The following is a 21887-nucleotide window of genomic DNA, read 5'->3' as shown; positions in this document are numbered from 1 at the left end:
AACATAAAATGTTTTTGTTTCAAAAGAATACAAATGCTAAATCCTGGCGAGCAGGAACAGTAAATCCACGGTGTCCTTTTTGTGATCTCTCTGCAGGAAATTCATAATAATGAATCAAATAAACAGTCAATATCCAGCTGCTACAAAGGGGTCGCCAGTGCCGCAGCGGTGGACTCGGCATTTCATGTAATTATGTCGATATTAATGTGTTAACGTAACATTTTATTAAATCTTTTATTGATTCCTTTCTCTTCAGTATAGCGATAGAGCGGAAGTAGAGCATGTCGCTGCTAGACATGGTCTGCGGACTTGTGGTTCCGGTTATCCAGGCCTGGAACAGATGGTGAGTGGCTGGGACCCAGACACTGCACGGCACTGTAGGATTGGAAAGATCAATGGTTTATTAGCTCAACGTTTCAGGGTGTGTAACCCCGTCTTCAGGAGCAAAACACACTGTTAAAGGTAATATAAATAAATACAATAATAATAATTTGGTACTTATGTAGTATCTGGGCGTCCGATTTAGAAATCGGATCGGATCGCATCGCATCGCATGCGACCAAATCGTATGCGATGCGATGGTCAAGATTTTTCCATAGGATTCAATGTTAAAATGGTCTGAGTCCATTTTAACATAGAATTCAATGGGAAAAAGGGGTCCTTTTCCTTTCCCCACTATCCAATTGGGCATGGAGTTGGATATAAACCTGTGGCAAGCGTAGCGAGCCACCGAGTCCGAAGCGTGGCGAGCGTAGCGAGCCCCGCGAGGGGACACAGAATACTTTTTAAGAAATATGCGTTCGCTCGCCACGCTTCGGGCTCGGTGGCTCGCTGCGCTCGCCACACTATATAAAATCAACTCTATGCCCACTTGGATAGTGGGGAAATGAACAGGACCTCCTTAACATTGAATCCTATGCAAAATCGCATCGCATCGCATCTGATTGTATGCCTTAAGGTAAGGCATACAATCACAAAATCGGCAGCCCAGATACTACATAAGTACCAATAATTTAAAGAGAAAGGAGTATTTGGTACTTGTTTCCTAGCACGGCGCCCATTGCATTGTATACCATAAGACTAAATATGGTATGCGATGCGACGCGATGTTGTACAATAAAACATTGTATGGCATTGTGGCGAGCGCAGCGAGCCCCGCGAGGGGATGTGGAATACATGTGGCGAGCGCAGCGAGCCCAAAGCGTGGCGAGCGCAGCGAGCCCCGTGAGGGAACGCGGAATACATGTAAAGTGATACGCGCCCGCTCACCACGCTTTGGGCTCGGTGGCTCATTGCACTCACCACACTATCTAAAATCAACTCTATGCCGACGTGGATAGTGGGGGTATGAAAAGGTCGGAGGACACGTACCGCTGCGCTCGCCAAGCTTCGGGTTCGCGTTGATAGTGGGGGTGGCGTGGGGGTGCATTTAACAATAAAAAATCGTATTGGGGCTGCTTTTAACATTGTAAGCACCCATTAGGGTGCTTATACAATAAAAAACCGTATTGCATCGCATGCATCGTATGCAGCTATATGGCATGCGATGGCATAAGATGCCATAAGATGAAAAAAATTGGGCGCCGTGCTAAGAAACAAGTACCGAGTATTTCAATATTTGGACAACCACTACATTCACCTCCCACCTTGGTGCCATTTCTTCTGCAGCTTTCCAGGGCAAACAGTATACAGAGAATAGCATTGCCAGGGGGCGCCCCAGCCAAAGGTGGGTGTGTAGCTGACAGCTGATTTGATTGATCTTGCTTCTGTCCAATCAGCTGTTGCAAACAGTACATACCCCCTGTGAATCCCCACGCAGCTGTGCACATAGGGGGTAATTCAGTCCTGATCACACAGCCAGCAATCATGTAGGCGCTGCCCGGCTATCGTGAATCCCGCCTTGCTAATTCATGTGCAAAACAGAAGAGTGTACCAGCGCAGGCTGAGAAAAATGCAGTGAGAACGGTATCCTGTACAAAATATATTATTATATTAATTAGCTGTATTTATGGAATTCCATAAAAAATTAAGTGAATATTAAAATATAACATTATATAGTGGACATTCAGTATAAAACAATGTATCAAACATCACAATGTAACTGAAGAAGCTGGGAGGCTAATCCCAGAGAAACGCGTTGGACATTCCCTACCAACATCACCCACGGCAATCCATGAAATAAGGACACTGGTCATTCACCCACCTATTCCCACCCGGAAAGCTATCCGAGGCAGCTACAGACGAATCAAGTCATCCAGGTTCTACCACCTTCCCCTTCAGAGGAACCTACTTCATCTATGGACCCACTGGCCACCTGGTGCTCACCTGCTATACATGGGATTCAACAAATGATGATGTCCTCATGGTAATATGCCTATCTAAATGTCAGTTGCATTGTGATGTTTGATACATTGTTTTATACTGAATGTCCACTATATAATTTTATATTTTAATATTCACTTAATATTCCCTAAAATGCTTGGGAATGCCTGTGTTTTCCTGGACACTACCCTGCATTTTTCTTGGCAGGCCGGTTACCACCCCCAGATGCCCACTTCCTGTCAATCACAGTGCGAATGGCCAGCAAATAGAAAAGTAGCAGGACATCATCGCTGTAAGGCATCGCGCGCACACATTGCGGCCCATATGCATAAACAGTGTTGCCTACCCTCCCGCATCCAGCGGGACGGTCCTGTTTTTTTAGTCTTCCTCCCACTCCCACAGAAATCTCATGGATTCTCCCGGTTTTTGTTCCGTTAGTAGACACAAACAGACTGATCATGCGCGAGCCCGAAGTCTTGCGGCCGACGCCTGCATGCGCGACGTTGTGATGTAGCCGTCCTTACGTCTGTCATGCTATTTAAACGCCGGCCACCGTGGGGCTGTGTGGCTGCAAAGAGGGAGTAGATGGAGAACTCATGAGGTGCGGCTGCAGGATCAGGGGCGGGGATGCCAGGACAGGAGCAGTCAGGTCAGGAGAGCCGGGGCGGCAAGAGTAGGACCGGCAGTGGTGGGCTTAGGAGGCAGTGAAGAACCGGGGGGCGTGAGCAGTGTAAGAAGCGCTGAGCGGCAGTGAGTATAGTGTGTCCTGGTCCCACAAGAGCCTACTTCATTATTGTTAATAATGACCCCCCCCCCCCCCCCCATGGCTGGCACCCAATACCTGTTCCACTCCTCAGATTCCTGTCCCATCATGGGCCCAATAATCCACTGGTTGCCTGCTGGACTGTGTGCTGATCCTTTTATATATATATGAAACATGACACGCCCCTTCAATAGTGTGCAACGCTACGCCCGGTGCATTTTGCTAGCATCTAAAATCTCCCTCAAACTGACGGCGACTCCCAACTGCCATACCCCCCACCGCCACAGGACACTGTCGGCCCCGGGGTGGGACGTGGGAACGTTCCAAAAATCCTGCAGAAAGTTGAACAGTTTTGGGGTTGCTGCATCCCACACCTAGATATAGCAATAGGGATTCCCAATACACAGAGAAGCCTTGACGACAGCTTGGGGGCTTATATTAGCATGTACTATTTAAATATGGTTACTGATGGTTACTGCTGGGGGATGCATATTTTTCTTACTCTGTATTACCCCTCCCTTTCATACACACCCCCATCTATCAGAGCAGGTGTATCCACCGAGACACACACAGAAGCTCTATTGGAGCAGGGACATACAGGCGGAAGAGCACAAGATATGCACAATACCAGGTACATGCAAAGAAACAGATCATTCCGAGCATACAGAGCATACAGGAGTAATCAGGTATGACCAGCAATAGCACAAGAAACTACCAGTACAACCAGCACAGAGCTTAGGGCAGGCTGGGTAATATAGGGAGCAACACCTAATGAAAACAATCAGAAAGGACAAACCCCCTAATCACCGCAGATGGTCAGCCAGACACACAGGCAGAGTGCTCATGGCCTAATTATGACAGGTGAGACTGCACATACTGATGTCAGGCTGCAGTAACACAGACCCACCAGAGGTGGCTCGTAACAAGCACAAGAAAGACATGGTTGCACCTAGGGGATGATTAGACCGCTCATTCTGGTGCAAATTCACTCCCCTGTCCGATGTTTGGGGTTTGCACAGGCACATGCGCGAATATGCACATACGCTAACCCCCAGAGCGAATGCCTTTGGCAAGTTTCTCACTCAGGTGGGCAGTGGACAGTGGGTGCAGGGGACCACCCAGTGCTTTATAGGAGTCCCCACAAAAATGCCAGGCATACCCCTGCAAATGCAGGCATGTCTATACCTGCTTGGGGCGGGCACCCCCTTTTCAGCCATCACCACCCAGGATAAAAGGACAATATGCCATCCTGACTGCATCCTGGATCCGGGTAACCTGCTCCATCCTGGACACCACCTACACATGCTCCAAACTGGCACTAAGGCAATGCAATGCAAGCTGCAACTATGAAGTCCTAAGTGTGTATGTCCCAGGGATTATTTAGTAGGGAAACTAAAGGGGTAAGGTTGCATCATCGGGCATTTTTATTATTCATATAGAGATAATGGTTGTGGCCAGGGGGTTACAGGATTGTTGCCAGGGGGTTACATGGTTGTTGCCAGGGGGTTACAGGGTTGTTACCAGGGGGTTACATGGTTGTTGCCAGGGGGTTACATGGTTGTTGCCAGGGGGTCACATGGTTGTGGCCAGGGGGTTACATGGTTGTTGCCAGGGGGTTACATGGTTGTGGCCAGGGGGTTACAGGATTGTTGCCAGGGGGTTACATGGTTGTTGCCAGGGGGTTACAGGGTTGTTACCAGGGGGTTACATGGTTGTTGCCAGGGGGTTACATGGTTGTTGTCAGGGGGTTACATGGTTGTTGTCAGGGGGTTACATGGTTGTGGCCAGGGGGTTACATGGTTGTGGCCAGGGGGTTACATGGTTGTGGCCAGGGGGTTACATGGTTGTTGCCAGGGGGTTACATGGTTGTGGCCAGGGGGTTACAGGGTTGTTGTCAGTGGGTTACATGGTTGTGGCCAGGGGGTTACATGGTTGTTGCCAGGGGGTTACAGGGTTGTTACCAGGGGGTTACATGGTTGTTGCCAGGGGGTTACATGGTTGTTGCCAGGGGGTCACATGGTTGTGGCCAGGGGGTTACATGGTTGTGGCCAGGGGGTTACATTGTTGTTGCCAGGGGGTTACATGGTTGTTGCCAGGGGGTTACATGGTTGTGGCCAGGGGGTTACAGGGTTGTTGTCAGTGGGTTACATGGTTGTGGCCAGGGGGTTACAGGGTTGTTACCAGGGGGTTACATGGTTGTTGCCAGGGGGTTACATGGTTGTTGTCTGGGGGTTACATGGTTGTTGTCAGGGGGTTACATGGTTGTGGCCAGGGGGTTACATGGTTGTTGCCAGGGGGTTACATGGTTGTTGCCAGGGGGTTACATGGTTGTTGCCAGGGGGTTACATGGTTGTTGCCAGGGGGTTACGTGGTTGTGGCCAGGGGGTTACATGGTTGTTGCCAGGGGGTTACATGGTTGTGGCCAGGGGGTTACATGGTTGTTGCCAGGGGGTTACATGGTTGTGGCCAGGGGGTTACATGGTTGTTGCCAGGGGGTTACATGGTTGTTGTCTGGGTTACATGGTTGTTGTCAGTGGGTTACATGGTTGTTGTCAGTGGGTTACATGGTTGTTGCCAGGGGGTTACATGGTTGTTGTTGTCAGTGGGTTACATGGTTGTTGTCAGGGGGTTACAGGGTTGTTGCCAGGGGGTTACAGGGTTGTTGCCAGGGGGTTACAGGTTGTTGCCGCTCCTGGAATCCAGCACTTCAAGATAGCGCTGTACAAGCTGCGCTCCCTAGAGAATACCTCCCAACTTTCTTCTGCCCCAAGTCGGAACTCTCGCGCAGCCTTGCCGTCCACGCTCCCGAAAAGAGGCATGGCCTCGGGCAAAGAGGGCGTGTCTTTACAGGAATGTCCACAATTGCAAAGCCATGCCCCCACTGCCGCCGCTGTCATGCCCTACAGCCCCTCTGTCTCCCCGATTAGCACCTCTGTCTCCCTTGCTGTTACTGTTCAAAGCCGAGCAGGGGGGACTCTCATCTGCCCCCACTGTGGGACACAGGTGGGACACGGGACAGTCCCAAAAACACTGGATTGTCCCGTGAAAATCAGGACAGTTGGGAGGTATGCGTAGGACCTCTAACATCTGTCTCCTCCAAGGTGGCGGACATGTTTGTAGGGCCGTTTTCAGCTGATTCCATGCGTACAGCCAGATCACATGGAATACACAAAGACCCTGCACCCGCTCACCCCACAACCACTTGGGCTGCAGTGGGATTGTTACGCCACTATTGTCAGGGAGAATATCAGGAACCTTCCAATACAATCACATGCCACAAGGAACGCATCCGTCACTGAGCGCCTGGTAGGCCCTCCCGCCATGGTGGGCATTATTCAGTGTACAGTATTATTTCTCCTCTGGCAGGTTCCTCACCGGCCTCACAATGATCGTCAAAGGTAAATTTATTATTGCCGTGAATCATTCCCAGCAAACGTAAACGTATCATTGTGCAACTACAGCAGCGCACTCATCTGTTTCCCCCCAGTGAAAGGCTCCTGCCGGCTGCAGACAGCAGACCATCTATCTGAGCGTTCCCCTCATTGTCTCAGCCCCCTATCAGACCAGGCCGCTGGACCATCAAAGAGGAAGAACTCACGTCTGTGACCCCTCCTGAAAGCACCTTCCAACAGGCCATTCTGACCCGTATTTACCTCCCCTCCCCGCCTGCCAACTAAATGATTGTTTGCTTTTCCGCTGTGCTCAGGACAATCGCGGGGAAAGGTGTGTTTACTCAATTGTGTTATATTTAAATTCCGGCCTTTTATCTGTGTGCAGAGCTGTGCAGGGTGAATGGCAGCCAAAGACATCCACGCCGACAGCAAATGCCCTGATTTTTCAGCATATGAGACATAACATATGGTCCTTTAACTCTTAGCGCCGTAGGTAACCGACGCAAGAAAACCGCCGGCACTCTTCCAGCACCCAGCGATCCCGATGGCTGGTAGACACTGTCTAGGTCGACACAATAGGGTCTACATGCATTTGCTATTCATGGTCAAAAGTTTGACACAAAAAGTGGACACGTGAAAAGGTCAGCAAGAGTTTTTTGCGATTTTTTTTCTTTTCTTCTTTGAACGTTTTCACACTTTACCTCACAGCGCTGAGGTCATGGGTTCTATCCCCACCATGTGTTATATACTGTATACGGGGCAGTACGGACGGTGTAATGGTTAGCATTACTGCCTCACAGCGCTGAGGTCATGGGTTTTATCCCCACCATGTGTTATATATACGGGGCAGTAGGGACGGTGTAATGGTTACATTACTGCCTCACAGCACTGAGGTCATGGGTTCTATCCCCACCATGTGTTATATATACGGGGCAGCACGGATGGTGTAATGGTTACATTACTGCCTCACAGCGCTGATGTCATGGGTTCTATCCCCACCATGTGTTATATATACGGGGCAGTAAGGATGGTGTAATGGTTAAATTACTGCCTCACAGCACTGAGGTCATGGGTTCTATCCCCACCATGTGTTATATATATGGGGCAGTACGAATGGTGTAATGGTTAGCATTACTGCCTCACAGCACTGAGGTCATGGGTTCTATCCCCACCATGTGTTATATATACGGGGCAGCACGGATGGTGTAATGGTTACATTACTGCCTCACAGCACTGAGGTCATGGGTTCTATCCCCACCATGTGTTATATATACGGGGCAGTACGAATGGTGTAATGGTTAGCATTACTGCCTCACAGCACTGAGGTCATGGGTTCTATCCCCACCATGTGTTATATATACGGGGCAGTACGGATGGTGTAATGGTTAGCATTACTGCCTCACAGCGCTGAGGTCATGGGTTCTATCCCCACCATGTGTTATATATACAGGGCAGTACGGACGGTGTAATGGTTAGCATTACTGCCTCACAGCGCTGAGGTCATGGGTTCTATCCCCACCATGTGTTATATATACAGGGCAGTACAGATGGTGGAATGGTTAGCATTACTGCCTCACAGCGCTGAGGTCATGGGTTCTATCCCCACCATGTGTTATATATACGGGGCAGTACGGATGGTGTAATGGTTAGCATTACTGCCTCACAGCGCTGAGGTCATGGGTTCTATTCCCACCATGTGTTATATATACGGGGCAGTACGGATGGTGTAATGGTTAGCATTACTGCCTCACAGTGCAGAGGTCATGGGTTCTATTCCCACCATGTGTTATATATACGGGGCAGTACGGATGGTGTAATGAATAGCATTACTGCATCACAGCGCTGAGGTCATGGGTTCTATTCCCACCATGTGTTATATATACGGGCAGTACGGACGGTGTAATGGTTAGTATTACTGCCTTACAGCGCTGAGGTCATGGGTTCTATTCCCACCATGTGCTATATATACGGGGCAGTACAGATGGTGTAATGGTTACATTACTGCCTCACAGCACTGAGGTCATGGGTTCTATTCCCACCATGTGTTATATATACGGGGCAGTACTGATGGTGTAATGGTTATAGCATTACTGCCTCACAGTGCTGAGGTCACGGGTTCTATCCCCACCATGTGTTATATATACAGGGCAGTACGGACGGTGTAATGGTTATCATTACTGCCTTACAGCGCTGAGGTCATGGGTTCTATTCCCACCATGTGTTATATATACGGGGCAGTACGGATGGTGTAATGGTTAGCATTACTGCATCACAGCGCTGAGGTCATGGGTTCTATCCCCACCATGTGTTATATATACGGGGCAGTATGGATGGTGTAATGGTTAGCATTACTGCCTCACAGCACTGAGGTCATGGGTTCTATCCCCACCATGTGTTATATATACGGGGCAGTACGGATGGTGTAATGGTTAGCATTACTGCCTCACAGCGCTGAGGTCATGGGTTCTATTCCCACCATGTGTTATATATACGGGGCAGTACGGATGGTGTAATGGTTACATTACTGCCTCACAGCACTAATGTCATGGGTTCTATTCCCACCATGTGTTATATATACGGGTCAGGACGGATGGTGTAATGGTTACATTACTGCCTCACAGCACTGAGGTCATGGGTTCTATTCCCACCATGTGTTATATATACGGGGCAGGACGGATGGTGTAATGGTTACATTACTGCCTCACAGCACTGAGGTCATGGGTTCTATCCCCACCATGTGTTATATATACAGGGCAGTACGGACGGTGTAATGGTTATCATTACTGCCTTACAGCGCTGAGTTCATGGGTTCTATTGCCACCATGTGTTATATATACGGGGCAGTACGGACGGTGTAATGGTTATCATTACTGCCTTACAGCGCTGAGGTCATGGGTTCTATTCCCACCATGTGTTATATATACGGGGCAGTACGGACGGTGTAATGGTTAGCATTACTGCCTTACAGCGCTGAGGTCATGGGTTCTATTCCCACCATGTGTTATATATACAGGGCAGTACGGATGGTGTAATGGTTAGCATTACTGCCTCACAGCACTGAGGTCATGGGTTCTATCCCCACCATGTGTTATATATACGGGGCAGTACTGATGGTGTAATGGTTATAGCATTACTGCCTCACAGTGCTGAGGTCACGGGTTCTATCCCCACCATGTGTTATATATACAGGGCAGTATGCTTGTGTGGGTTTACTCCGGGTACTCCGGTTTCCTCCCACATTCCAAAAATACAGTATACTGGTAGGTTAGTTGGCTTCCAACAAATTTACCCTAGAATGTCTGTGTGCATGTACATGTGGTCAGGAATATAGATTGTAAGCTCCACTGGGCAGGGACTGATGTTACACCCAGGAAGGACAAGCATCCTCATCACCGCAGCTGGACAGCCAGACACACAGACAGAGTGCTCATGGCCTGCTTATGACAGGTGAGACTGCACATACAGAAGTCAGGCTGCAGGAACACAGACCCGCCAGAGGCGGCTCATGGCAATATTAGAAACTCTTGGGAAGAGTCTTTAAAAAATCTTATAAGAGAAGTAATGACTTTACTCATTATTTTCAGTTTTCGCCATCTTGAGAACCTGCGACATCACAGAGGCAACATCCTGGGCAGCAAATGATAGGGCTACTAAACAGTAACCAATCAGGATGCTACTAGGAAAGGTTTCTCTATATGAGCAGCTGCTTCGGCGACCATCTAATTATTCCCCCCCCCGTACGCTTGTGTATGGATATGTCAATGTACACATCCATTTGCATGCTCCCGCGGGGAATCGCGCGGGGGGGGGAGGCGTTTGTTCACTCAGCAGGCAGCATTAGTGGAAGAGCGCTGCTTAGCAAATGAACCAGAATCAGATTTTAAATCGGCGGACGCAAATTAGTGCCGTAATAAAAGCGAAACACAAATATTGTTGACCAATGTTATTTCTGTGTTATTATTATTTACTTTTTAGCAACTTCAAAGGGAAATGAGAATATTAGTAATTTATTTTTAAAGCAGGGTTGAGGCCAAGCACCCCTTTCCTTGCAGTGTCTCGGCCCCCTCCCAGTACTTCAGTGATGATTAATCCGCTGATACTGGGTTCTGAAGGGTCACAGGACGCACGGCGTCCGCTGTGATGGCCTTTACATGCCGCACAAGAAGAGATTCATTAGACTAATGGCACATAGGGGCTCTGTGCCCGCCTGGATTAGTCTAGGGTAGTCTGCCCTTGCTCTGCGTTCCTCTGCACAAGGCAGCTGCGCCCCCATCACACAGGCAGCGAGAGAATACACTCACAAAGCCGCCATGTTAGATTGCACCTGTGTGGCATTAGGCTTTCTTATCCATGTATTGTACTAGCATTAATGTCCTGTATATAGAGCCAGCATATCCTGCTGCGCTGTACAACTGGGAGCAAAACAAGACTGGATTCCGAAAAACAGAAGTCCGCAAAACACCTTATTAGAAAAGGGGGGATATATATATATAGATAGATATATATATATATATATATATATCTATCTATATATATATATATATATAGATAGACAACAAAAGTAGTGGTATTTGTAGCGCAAAACAAAAAACTAAAACCTCTTTCAATGAGTCTCACTGAATCCTTAAAGTCCAGAAACAACACTCTGTACTTCCTTATGCACTCTCCCTCTGTTTCAGGGTGGCAGCACTCCTCCAATGGGTCTCTGTTCTTTAGACCCTTATTAAGTAATCTGAAAAACAAGAGTGAGATGTGCGCCTCCTAGTGCAATACGTCAATGTTCGTACTCTTCCCTCCACCACATAGAGGGAGACTGACAGCACCCCAAAAATTCAAGGAGTACCGTTTATGGTGGTAATCCACCACTGTTTTTTTCGCACAATTCAGCAATGAGTATCCACCATTAGCCAGGATAAATCTCTACTCAGATACTGGGATTCTTTTTTTCTCTCAAAAAAAACATGTATGGGAGATAGGAGCAGAAAAACAGAAAATGGAGACAATAGTGTAATAAAGTTTTACACCATTTTATTCTCAACACAGCACAATAAAATCTCCGTACAATAAAAAAATTCTTTTAAGCTTATCTGATATGATGAAGTCAGTCCATCACCAAAGGTACCAGAACCAGTCACCTCGACGCGTTTCGTCCTTGCCCTTTCGGCTGGACTTCCTCAGGAGTATGACTGTTTCACTCCATAACCTTGCTTAAATAGGTTACATTCAACCCATTTCCTGTTTCAAAATTCCCGCCAAAATCGCGGGTACACACTTCCGGGATAAGCTCCTTTTGGAACGCAAATGTCATATCCGGAAGTCCTAATGGAACACAAAGGACTTCCGGTTTCTTTGAAAACTTCATTATGAAAACATACAATCTTAATGCCTCAAATGTCATCAAACGCATTTAGTCCATATGTACATCAAAAGCTCCTACCTCTATCCACTTTTAAAACTTAGCCGGCTGTTATTCCCTCGGCGCGGGTGAGTATCATATCACCGCTAACTCACTCTCGCGTCCCTGACAACACGCTACTCCGGAGCGCGCGGCTCTCCTTCCCATGGTGACGTCCGCCGCCGTGGTGACGTCCGTCGCCATGGTTACCACCACTAATTTACTCTCGCGTCCCTGACAACACACGCTGCTCCGGAGCGCGCGGCTCTCTTCTCATGGTGACGTCCGCCGCCACGTTGACGTCCGTCGCCATGGTTACCACATATACACTTGTGGTAGTCAGAATGCGCGTCTGTTTCTCCCTCGGTGACTCATGTCACCATAGTTACATGTAAACATTCCTCACAAATGCCTGATGTCTAGTATTGTATTTACAAGCTATCACTAACTTATAGAACAGTACAAAAAAACTTTTTTGGTAAGCGGAAAAAGGATATCCTTTTCTCAAAACAAAACAAAACAATTATATCACCTGAAAAACTTACATCAATGAACCATATAAAGCATAAAATATGAAATATGGGGGAAGGAGGGGGGGGGGGTAACGGGTTTTTACGGTCACAGTGCCAGTCCGAAACCCCTCCCACCCTAAATACATGTCATAAAAGTGCAATACATCAAATAAAGTGCGAACAGTGCAAAAGTGCAATGCAGAGAGAGAATAATAAAACATTAGGAAATGTTAAATAGGACCAATATAAAAAACATAAAAAACATCTTTAAAATCCATAAAAATAGCAGCACACCGTGAACTTTCTCATAAAAATGGAGCCAATTCAAAATTATCATTTAGGCCATTCGGTACCAAAGTACCCAATTGATGTATCCAATACATTTCACGTCTAGACAATAAATTTTCCCTATCCCCCCCTCTGGGGCCAAGGGTGACGTGTTCTAATACTTTAAATTTAAAATCATCTGTACTGCTATTATGGTATCTTTTAAAATGTCTAGGGATGGTATGACTCTCAACCTTATTTCGTATTCCTCTAATGTGTTCCTGCATTCTGATTTTCAAATTTCGTTTAGTCTTCCCTACATACTTGAGGCCACAACTGCACTCAAGCATGTAGAGGATAATGAATACAACTTGTCGTTTACTTACACAATAAGTGAAGACTCAGTGGAGTATTTGGATCTGATTTTAAGCAGCCAGGAAAATCGTATTATCACAAAGAATTTTATCAAAACAGTGGATGCCAACTCTTATGTTCATTTTAAAAGTAACCATAAAAGGCAATGGAAAACTAATACCCCCCTCTCACAGTTTTCGAGGATAAAAAGAAATTGTACAGAAGAACCGGACTGTGAGAGACAAATAGAGATATATAAAAACCGTTTTAAAGAGAAAGAATACCCAGAAACCATCCTGGAAGAGTCGATGGAGAAGGTGAAACAAATGGATCGAAAAGATTTATTACGATACAAAAATAAAGTTAAGAGGGAAGATAGGATCAATTTTATAACCACTTTTAATGATCAAGAGCAAAATGTTAGGAGAATCCTAACCAAACATTGGGATATCCTGCATACAGACCCAGTTCTGACAAAAATTCTTCCACCAAGACCAGACATTGTTTTTAAGAAAGCGAAAAATCTCAAAGACAATTTAGCGCCAAGTCTTTTGACAAAAAGAAAGACCACAGCTACTAACCCCTGGGCTAAAGCGACAGGATTTTATAAATGTAATAAGTGCAATATTTGCCAATTTGCACATCCAGATGGAAAAAATTTTAAGAATTTTAGTGGCACGCAATCATATAAATTAAAAAGTCTGGTCAATTGCAATACCTGTTGGGTGGTCTACATGCTTGAGTGCAGTTGTGGCCTCAAGTATGTAGGGAAGACTAAACGAAATTTGAAAATCAGAATGCAGGAACACATTAGAGGAATACGAAATAAGGTTGAGAGTCATACCATCCCTAGACATTTTAAAAGATACCATAATAGCAGTACAGATGATTTTAAATTTAAAGTATTAGAACACGTCACCCTTGGCCCCAGAGGGGGGGATAGGGAAAATGTATTGTCTAGACGTGAAATGTATTGGATACATCAATTGGGTACTTTGGTACCGAATGGCCTAAATGATAATTTTGAATTGGCTCCATTTTTATGAGAAAGTTCACGGTGTGCTGCTATTTTTATGGATTTTAAAGATGTTTTTTATGTTTTTTATATTGGTCCTATTTAACATTTCCTAATGTTTTATTATTCTCTCTCTGCATTGCACTTTTGCACTGTTCGCACTTTATTTGATGTATTGCACTTTTATGACATGTATTTAGGGTGGGAGGGGTTTCGGACTGGCACTGTGACCGTAAAAACCCGTTACCCCCCCCCCCCTCCTTCCCCCATATTTCATATTTTATGCTTTATATGGTTCATTGATGTAAGTTTTTCAGGTGATATAATTGTTTTGTTTTGTTTTGAGAAAAGGATATCCTTTTTCCGCTTACCAAAAAAGTTTTTTTGTACTGTTCTATAAGTTAGTGATAGCTTGTAAATACAATACTAGACATCAGGCATTTGTGAGGAATGTTTACATGTAACTATGGTGACATGAGTCACCGAGGGAGAAACAGACGCGCATTCTGACTACCACAAGTGTATATGTGGTAACCATGGCGACGGACGTCAACGTGGCGGCGGACGTCACCATGAGAAGAGAGCCGCGCGCTCCGGAGCAGCGTGTGTTGTCAGGGACGCGAGAGTAAATTAGTGGTGGTAACCATGGCGACGGACGTCACCACGGCGGCGGACGTCACCATGGGAAGGAGAGCCGCGCGCTCCGGAGTAGCGTGTTGTCAGGGACGCGAGAGTGAGTTAGCGGTGATATGATACTCACCCGCGCCGAGTGAATAACAGCCGGCTAAGTTTTAAAAGTGGATAGAGGTAGGAGCTTTTGATGTACATATGGACTAAATGCGTTTGATGACATTTGAGGCATTAAGATTGTATGTTTTCATAATGAAGTTTTCAAAGAAACCGGAAGTCCTTTGTGTTCCATTAGGACTTCCGGATATGACATTTGCGTTCCAAAAGGAGCTTATCCCGGAAGTGTGTACCCGCGATTTTGGCGGGAATTTTGAAACAGGAAATGGGTTGAATGTAACCTATTTAAGCAAGGTTATGGAGTGAAACAGTCATACTCCTGAGGAAGTCCAGCCGAAAGGGCAAGGACGAAACGCGTCGAGGTGACTGGTTCTGGTACCTTTGGTGATGGACTGACTTCATCATATCAGATAAGCTTAAAAGAATTTTTTTATTGTACGGAGATTTTATTGTGCTGTGTTGAGAATAAAATGGTGTAAAACTTTATTACACTATTGTCTCCATTTTCTGTTTTTCTGCTTCTATCTCCCATACATGTTTTTTTTGAGAGAAAAAAAGAATCCCAGTATCTGAGTAGAGATTTATCCTGGCTAATGGTGGATACTCATTGCTGAATTGTGCGAAAAAAACAGTGGTGGATTACCACCATAAACGGTACTCCTTGAATTTTTGGGGTGCTGTCAGTCTCCCTCTATGTGGTGGAGGGAAGAGTACGAACATTGACGTATTGCACTAGGAGGCGCACATCTCACTCTTGTTTTTCATATATATAGATAGATATATATATATATATATATCTATATATATATATAGATATATATCTATATATCTATATATATATATATATATATATATAGATATATATATATATATATATATATATATATCTATATATATATATATATGAAATATCCCATGCAAAATATCCCCCCGGCACCCGGGTGTCGCACAGTAACCAATATATTAAGTAACTTTGCCTTGTATTTGAAAATAAAATTGTTGCAAATGTAGCTGTCAGTCAATGCTGGTCTTTGTAGTGCCATTTTCAAGGCTATTCGAGGACCTGCTGGCAGTTACCTTTTGTACGTGTTTATTTATATAAATGCAGCTTTTCCATTGAAATGTGGGGTCTTAGGATGGGGCCACGTGGGGGCATGCTGTATGCAGATGCAATGTATGGAATCTGCTAGAATATCCTTCTAAAAATGTCAGTCGTCAATGAGGTGACAGATCGTAGACGTCCTTCTGGATTCTGGTGCCGGATTCTGGTAACTCTGGTGCCGCCAGCAAGCTTGAAACCTTTGGTAACGAGAATGAGACCCCTGGCAACAAGCAGGAAACCACACACATGAAACCTCTGGATATGAGCATGGGACCCCTGGTAACAAGCCTGAAACCCCTGGCAATGAGCATGTAACCCTTGGCAACAAGCAGGAAACCAGGCACATGAAACCTCTGGAAATGAGCATGGAACCCCTGGTAACAAGCCTGAAACCCCTGGCAACAAGCAGGAAACCACGCACATGAAACCTCTGGAAATGAGCAGGAAATCCCTGGTAACAAGCATGAAACCCCTGGCAATGAGCATGTAACCCTTGGCAACAAGCATGAAACCCCTGGCAATAATCATGAAACACCTGGCAACGATCACATAACCCCTGGCAACAAGTATAAAACCATGAGCATGTTACCCCTGGCAATGAGTATTAAACATCAAGCAAGAAGCATGCAACCCCTGGCAACGATCATGAATCCCCTGCCAACAAGCATGAAACCCATGGCAATGTGCATGAACCCCCTGGTAACAAGTATGAAACCACAAGCTTGAAACTCCTGGCAACAATCCTGCAACCCCAGGCATTGAGTATTAAACCTATGGCAACGAACAAGTAATCCCTGGCAAAGAGCAACGTAACCCCTGGCAATAAGCATTAAACTCTGAGCATGAAATCCCTGGCAACAATAAGGTAACCCAGGGAAACAAGCAAGAAACCCCTGGCAATGAGTATGAAACCACGAGAATGAAACCCCAGGCAATGAGCGTGAAACCCCTGGCAACAAGCATTGAACTCCTGGTAACAAACATGTTACCCTTGGCAACGAGTATGAAATCCCTGACAAGGAGCATGTATTTATAAATTATAATTAATGTTTTGGGGGCACCTTAAACTTTTTGGGTGGAGGGGGGTGTTCTAGTTACATCCCTGGGTCTAGAATTTTGATGCGCTGCCAGAGACCTAGATTTGAGAACATATTAATGTATTATGGGGAATTAGAAATGATCAATTATATCCAGTCCGTATTCTATTTTCCATTATAATTTGTACTGTTGTTATTACATCGCTGACTACATTTTTTACAACATGATCTTATAAGTTTATTCCCTTTTGCTGTAGTAATGTGATGCCCTGAGATGTACAGGAATAAGGGAAATATAGTCCTACAGGTATCTCCCATCCAATGAAGCTGCTCTTAGCAGCGCACAAGGTGATTCTGCAGGAGACAAATGCGTCACGGAAAATATGTCAGAGTGTTTCAAGGACCTGGCGTCCTTCTGTCAGGATTCATCGGACCCAAAACACATCAGCCAGGCTCTGCCGGTACCTCATACTGCATCGTGTCACAGATAATTCACTTACGCTTTCTGCTCGGAAATCAGCAAAAGCATAATCACATTTACCCCCAAAAGTGTTCAGCAAATACAGAGAGAAGCTTCAAGGTTCTCTCACAGTCTCACAGTCTTCCTCTCATCTCAATGTAACTGGGGAGCAGTGGAGAGATATAAACTAAAATCAGAATTACGTGTGTGTGTGTGTGTGTGTATATGTGTGTGTGTGTGTGTGTATATACATATATAACTATACATTTTTCTCCCCCCTGCCAAAAATGTAGCTGTGATGCAGATGTTACATTGTAGCTGTGATGCAGATGTTACACTGTAGATGTGATGCAAATGTTACATTGTGGCTGTGATGCATATGTTACATTGTGGCTGTTATGCTGGTGTTATAAATATTGTAGCTGTGATGCAGATGTTACATTGTAGCTGTGATGCAGATGTTACACTGTAACTGTGATGCAGACATTACACAGTGGCTGTGATGCAGATGTTACATTGTGGCTGTGATGCATATATTACATTGTGGCTGTGATGCTGATGTTACATTGTAGCTGTGATGCATATGTCACATTGTAGCTGTGATTCAGATGTTACATTGTAGCTGTGATGCAGTCTGTTACATTGTAGCTGTGATGCAGATGGTACATCGTAGCTGTGATGCAGATGGTACATCGTAGCTGTGATGCAGATGGTACATCGTAGCTGTGATGCAGATGGTACATCGTAGCTGTGATGCAGATGGTACATCGTAGCTGTGATGCAGATGGTACATCGTAGCTGTGATGCAGATGGTACATCGTAGCTGTGATGCAGATGGTACATCGTAGCTGTGATGCAGATGGTACATCGTAGCTGTGATGCAGATGGTACATCGCAGCTGTGATGCAGATGGTACATCGCAGCTGTGATGCAGATGGTACATCGCAGCTGTGATGCAGATGGTACATCGTAGCTGTGATGCAGATGGTACATCGTGGCTGTGATGCAGATGGTACATCGTGGCTGTGATGCAGATGGTACATCGTGGCTGTGATGCAGATGGTACATCGTGGCTGTGATGCAGATGGTACATCGTGGCTGTGATGCAGATGGTGCATCGTAGCTGTGATGCAGATGGTGCATCGTAGCTGTGATGCAGATGGTGCATCGTAGCTGTGATGCAGATGGTGCATCGTAGCTGTGATGCAGATGGTACATCGTAGCTGTAATGCAGATGGTACATCGTAGCTGTGATGCAGATGGTGCATTGTAGCTGTAATGCAGATGGTACATTGTAGCTGTGATGCAGATGGTGCATTGTAGCTGTGAGCACTGCTGAGATAACTCTGTTGCCTGAATATTCTATTTGCTTTCCGTGTTATTATTTGGAGCTTAATCAGAGTCTGAAATGACAACCCTTTAAGAACTCAGCTCTTGTGATGAGGGAGATTTCAGCTTTCACTAACTGCGGGGCTCTCATCCCGAGCGCTGCGCTGGTGTATGAGATACCTGGATGAAACATTGGCAGCTGAGCTTACTTTATCCCGCTTAGATGCGGCACATTACTTCTGAACAGTTTGTACAGGAGACAACTGGTCATATGACTGAGGACAGATCCAGGACCAATCTCTCCTATACAAATAACTAAACCGAATAAAAACACAATAAAGGAAGATAATCTGACATTTCTACAGGTAATTCCCACTCCAGTCCCTCTGTGTGGAACATAAAGACAGGATACATCCTCTTCAATATAAACCAGGTGACATCATCTGTCAGGAGGGAAACAATTCATCTTTGCCAGAGAAAATAGGACACTGGTTGTATGGGTGCATCTACAGTGTGTGCAGGGTGTGTGGTGGGCCCTGGGTTCAAAGGGGCCCACAACCCACTCCCCGCACACACACAAATATAACAATCTTACTCATCCATTCCTATTCCTATCACACCCCCTAATGGTCAGAGAAGAGCAGGGTGGGGATGTGCCAGTGTTGGTTAGTTTTCAAGGGGTGGGAGGCGGATTGGGATGGGATCCCCCTAATTTCTGGAAGCATCATTAAATAGGGGTGGGGTATTGTGGTGGAACATAAGACCCCCCTCCTGCGCAGTGAGAACTTGTGTTAAATGCATATGATTCTCTAATCTATGCAGTATGGTCTGAGCTGGATTTAAACTTTGAGATTCCCAGGGGCCCTAAAAGCAGGGGGACCACTATAGTCTAATTTAATGGCAGACTGTCATTATTCATGAGAAACAAACTGCGTATTATAAAATACCTGTATAAAAGCCGCCAAATTGCCTTTTGATATCTCGTGATCAATACAATCCAGTGACCTTTATACAATATACGTTAGGATACAGTACAGAGATCATTCCATTAACTGATACAATACAGAGGCATACCTCCTAACAATTAAGGTGCATGTAGCAGGGCCCTGCGTGCACAGTGGAGGCGGAGACTCTGGATAAGAGGGCAGAGCTTTTTAGTACCCCCATGCAAGTCACTACTATTTGTAGTTATGTTATATACAAAGCGGAGCCTCCACAACCTCTATGTACTCATCCATCAGTGGATCCAGCGTAAGGAGGAAATTTACTAACATGGGAGTTCGATTTAACATGGGATGTTGCTATGGGCAACAAAATCAGAATATACAGTACTTCTTTTTTATTTAGCACCCTCTAGACGATACTAGATAGTATCTGATTGGATTCCCATATTCACTGTGGTGCTCTCTGTATGGTATGGTAATCATTGTAATTGTAATGAACTCTGCATTATACGGTGGTCACTGTGGTGCTCTCTGTATGGTATAACAGCCATTGTGGTGCTCTCTGTATGGTATGGTAATCATTGTAATTATAATGTACTCTGCATTATACAGTGGTCACTGTGGTGCTCTCTGTATGGTACAACAGTCACTGTGGTGCTCGGTGGTGGGTAAGGTAATATAGTACAAGCCACAAAAAATTAGCCATTGAGTGTTGATAGAGTTGAGCATGCATGACCCATGCAAAAGTAAAGACACCAGACCCCCCCCCCCCCCCCCCCAATAATAAAGCAGGTGCTGGCACTTTAATGTAAAAATGGGGTTTGCCATATTGCCATATTTACCATGTTGGCAGCTACTGTATATCTAAGCAAGCCAAAGGGGATGACTATCTACAATGGGAAGGAGGGGGAGTATATTTAGTGACACCTGTCATCAGGGGTGTATGTTCATACCAGGTGCCTCTAGGCAAAAAAAAGAAGGTGGTGCCCCCACAGTGTCCAGCTTGCACATGTGCCGATGCTACCAGCAACTCCCCAATGGCACATCTGGGTGAGTAAAGATTCCTTATTGCATGTAATTGTGGTGATAGTATGGAATCTTTATTTGTGGGCGCTGGCTGCGAACAATAATAAATAGAGACTTTTTTTAAATTAAATAAAATGAGAGATAGCACCAGCCAATCAGCTTCTGCCTTACATTTTATAAGCTGTGTTAGAAAAATGACAGTTAAGAAGGGATTGGTTGGTACATTATCTGGCTCCAAGTTTTGTTACCCTCTAAAAAGTTGATATGATAATAGTGATTTTCTTTAAAACTTCTCCTTTCCTCTCCTCTCCTCTCTTCTCCTCTCCTCTCCTCTCCTCTCCTTTCCTTTCCTCTCCTCTCCTCTCCTTTCCTCTCCTCTCCTCTCCTTTCCTCTCCTCTCCTCTCCTCTCCTTTCTCTCATCATATAACACCCAGCAGCTGAGCTTCAGCATACATGCTTTGATCTGTTATCGCACATTCCAAGGCTCTTCAAATCAATGGTGCTGCAAAGGGGGTTTGAGAGTCAGCAATACCTGTAGCAAACCTATATGAAATGCCTGGAGAGAGATCTGTCATGCTTCAGCAGAACCCTTTTCAGTATTTCTTTCTTGGTGCCCCTTTGACAGCTGCAGTCCGGTGGCCAGCGCCTCCAGTGTCTCCTGGAATGATGTCACTACCTGTAATTAATATACCAATTGTTATGTGAATAATTATGTAATGAAACCTGTTTCATCGTTAAAGACGTACCATTAGAACTCAGCTACTGTATGCCCCTTTAAAATTGGAGACACAACTGAAATGAGCACAACTGTGTGTACACTTAACCCCGGGAGATGCTAAATATGATCCGCAAATGGCGTGCATTTAACTCTGCAGCAGTCGCTATTCTTTCCATATATCCTAATAATATACACCGTGTCCCCTTTTATTCTATGATAATTATATTTCATTTTTTTTTTAGACTTATTATTAGACTCTCACCGCAGAATCAGTAACCATCAAAATTACTAGTCAAATAGCTGGATGTAATTATGAGTTGCTTATGCCAGTTCTTTATCTCTTGAACTCAGCAAGATTTGTAATACAGAGGAAAGCCTCCTGGGAAATATGTAACACAGGCAAAGTGAGAAATTCATTGAGAGCATCTGCATGGTTCTATCTGTAAGTTGGTCTCTCCGCTGCCTTATTAAGCGCATGACGTCTGCGAGGATGAGAGAACCGG

General features: G+C 45.3%; 1 long non-coding RNA gene across 1 annotated transcript in view; it reads right to left on the bottom strand.

Annotated features, from left to right (window-relative positions):
* Positions 1 to 21887, bottom strand: part of LOC146026822 (uncharacterized) — an 89632-nt gene that overhangs the window by 22002 nt on the left and 45743 nt on the right. The window contains exon 2 of the long non-coding RNA XR_014454554.1: positions 21199 to 21342. This is a non-coding gene — a long non-coding RNA (uncharacterized LOC146026822). The remainder of the gene's footprint in view (positions 1 to 21198; positions 21343 to 21887) is intronic.

This window comes from Crinia signifera, chromosome 8, assembly GCF_055691185.1.
Source record: "Crinia signifera chromosome 8, ASM5569118v1, whole genome shotgun sequence".
Classification (NCBI taxonomy): domain Eukaryota; kingdom Metazoa; phylum Chordata; class Amphibia; order Anura; family Myobatrachidae; genus Crinia; species Crinia signifera.
Note: the sequence above shows the minus strand (reverse complement) of the source record. Positions and strands in the feature narration are given on the sequence as shown.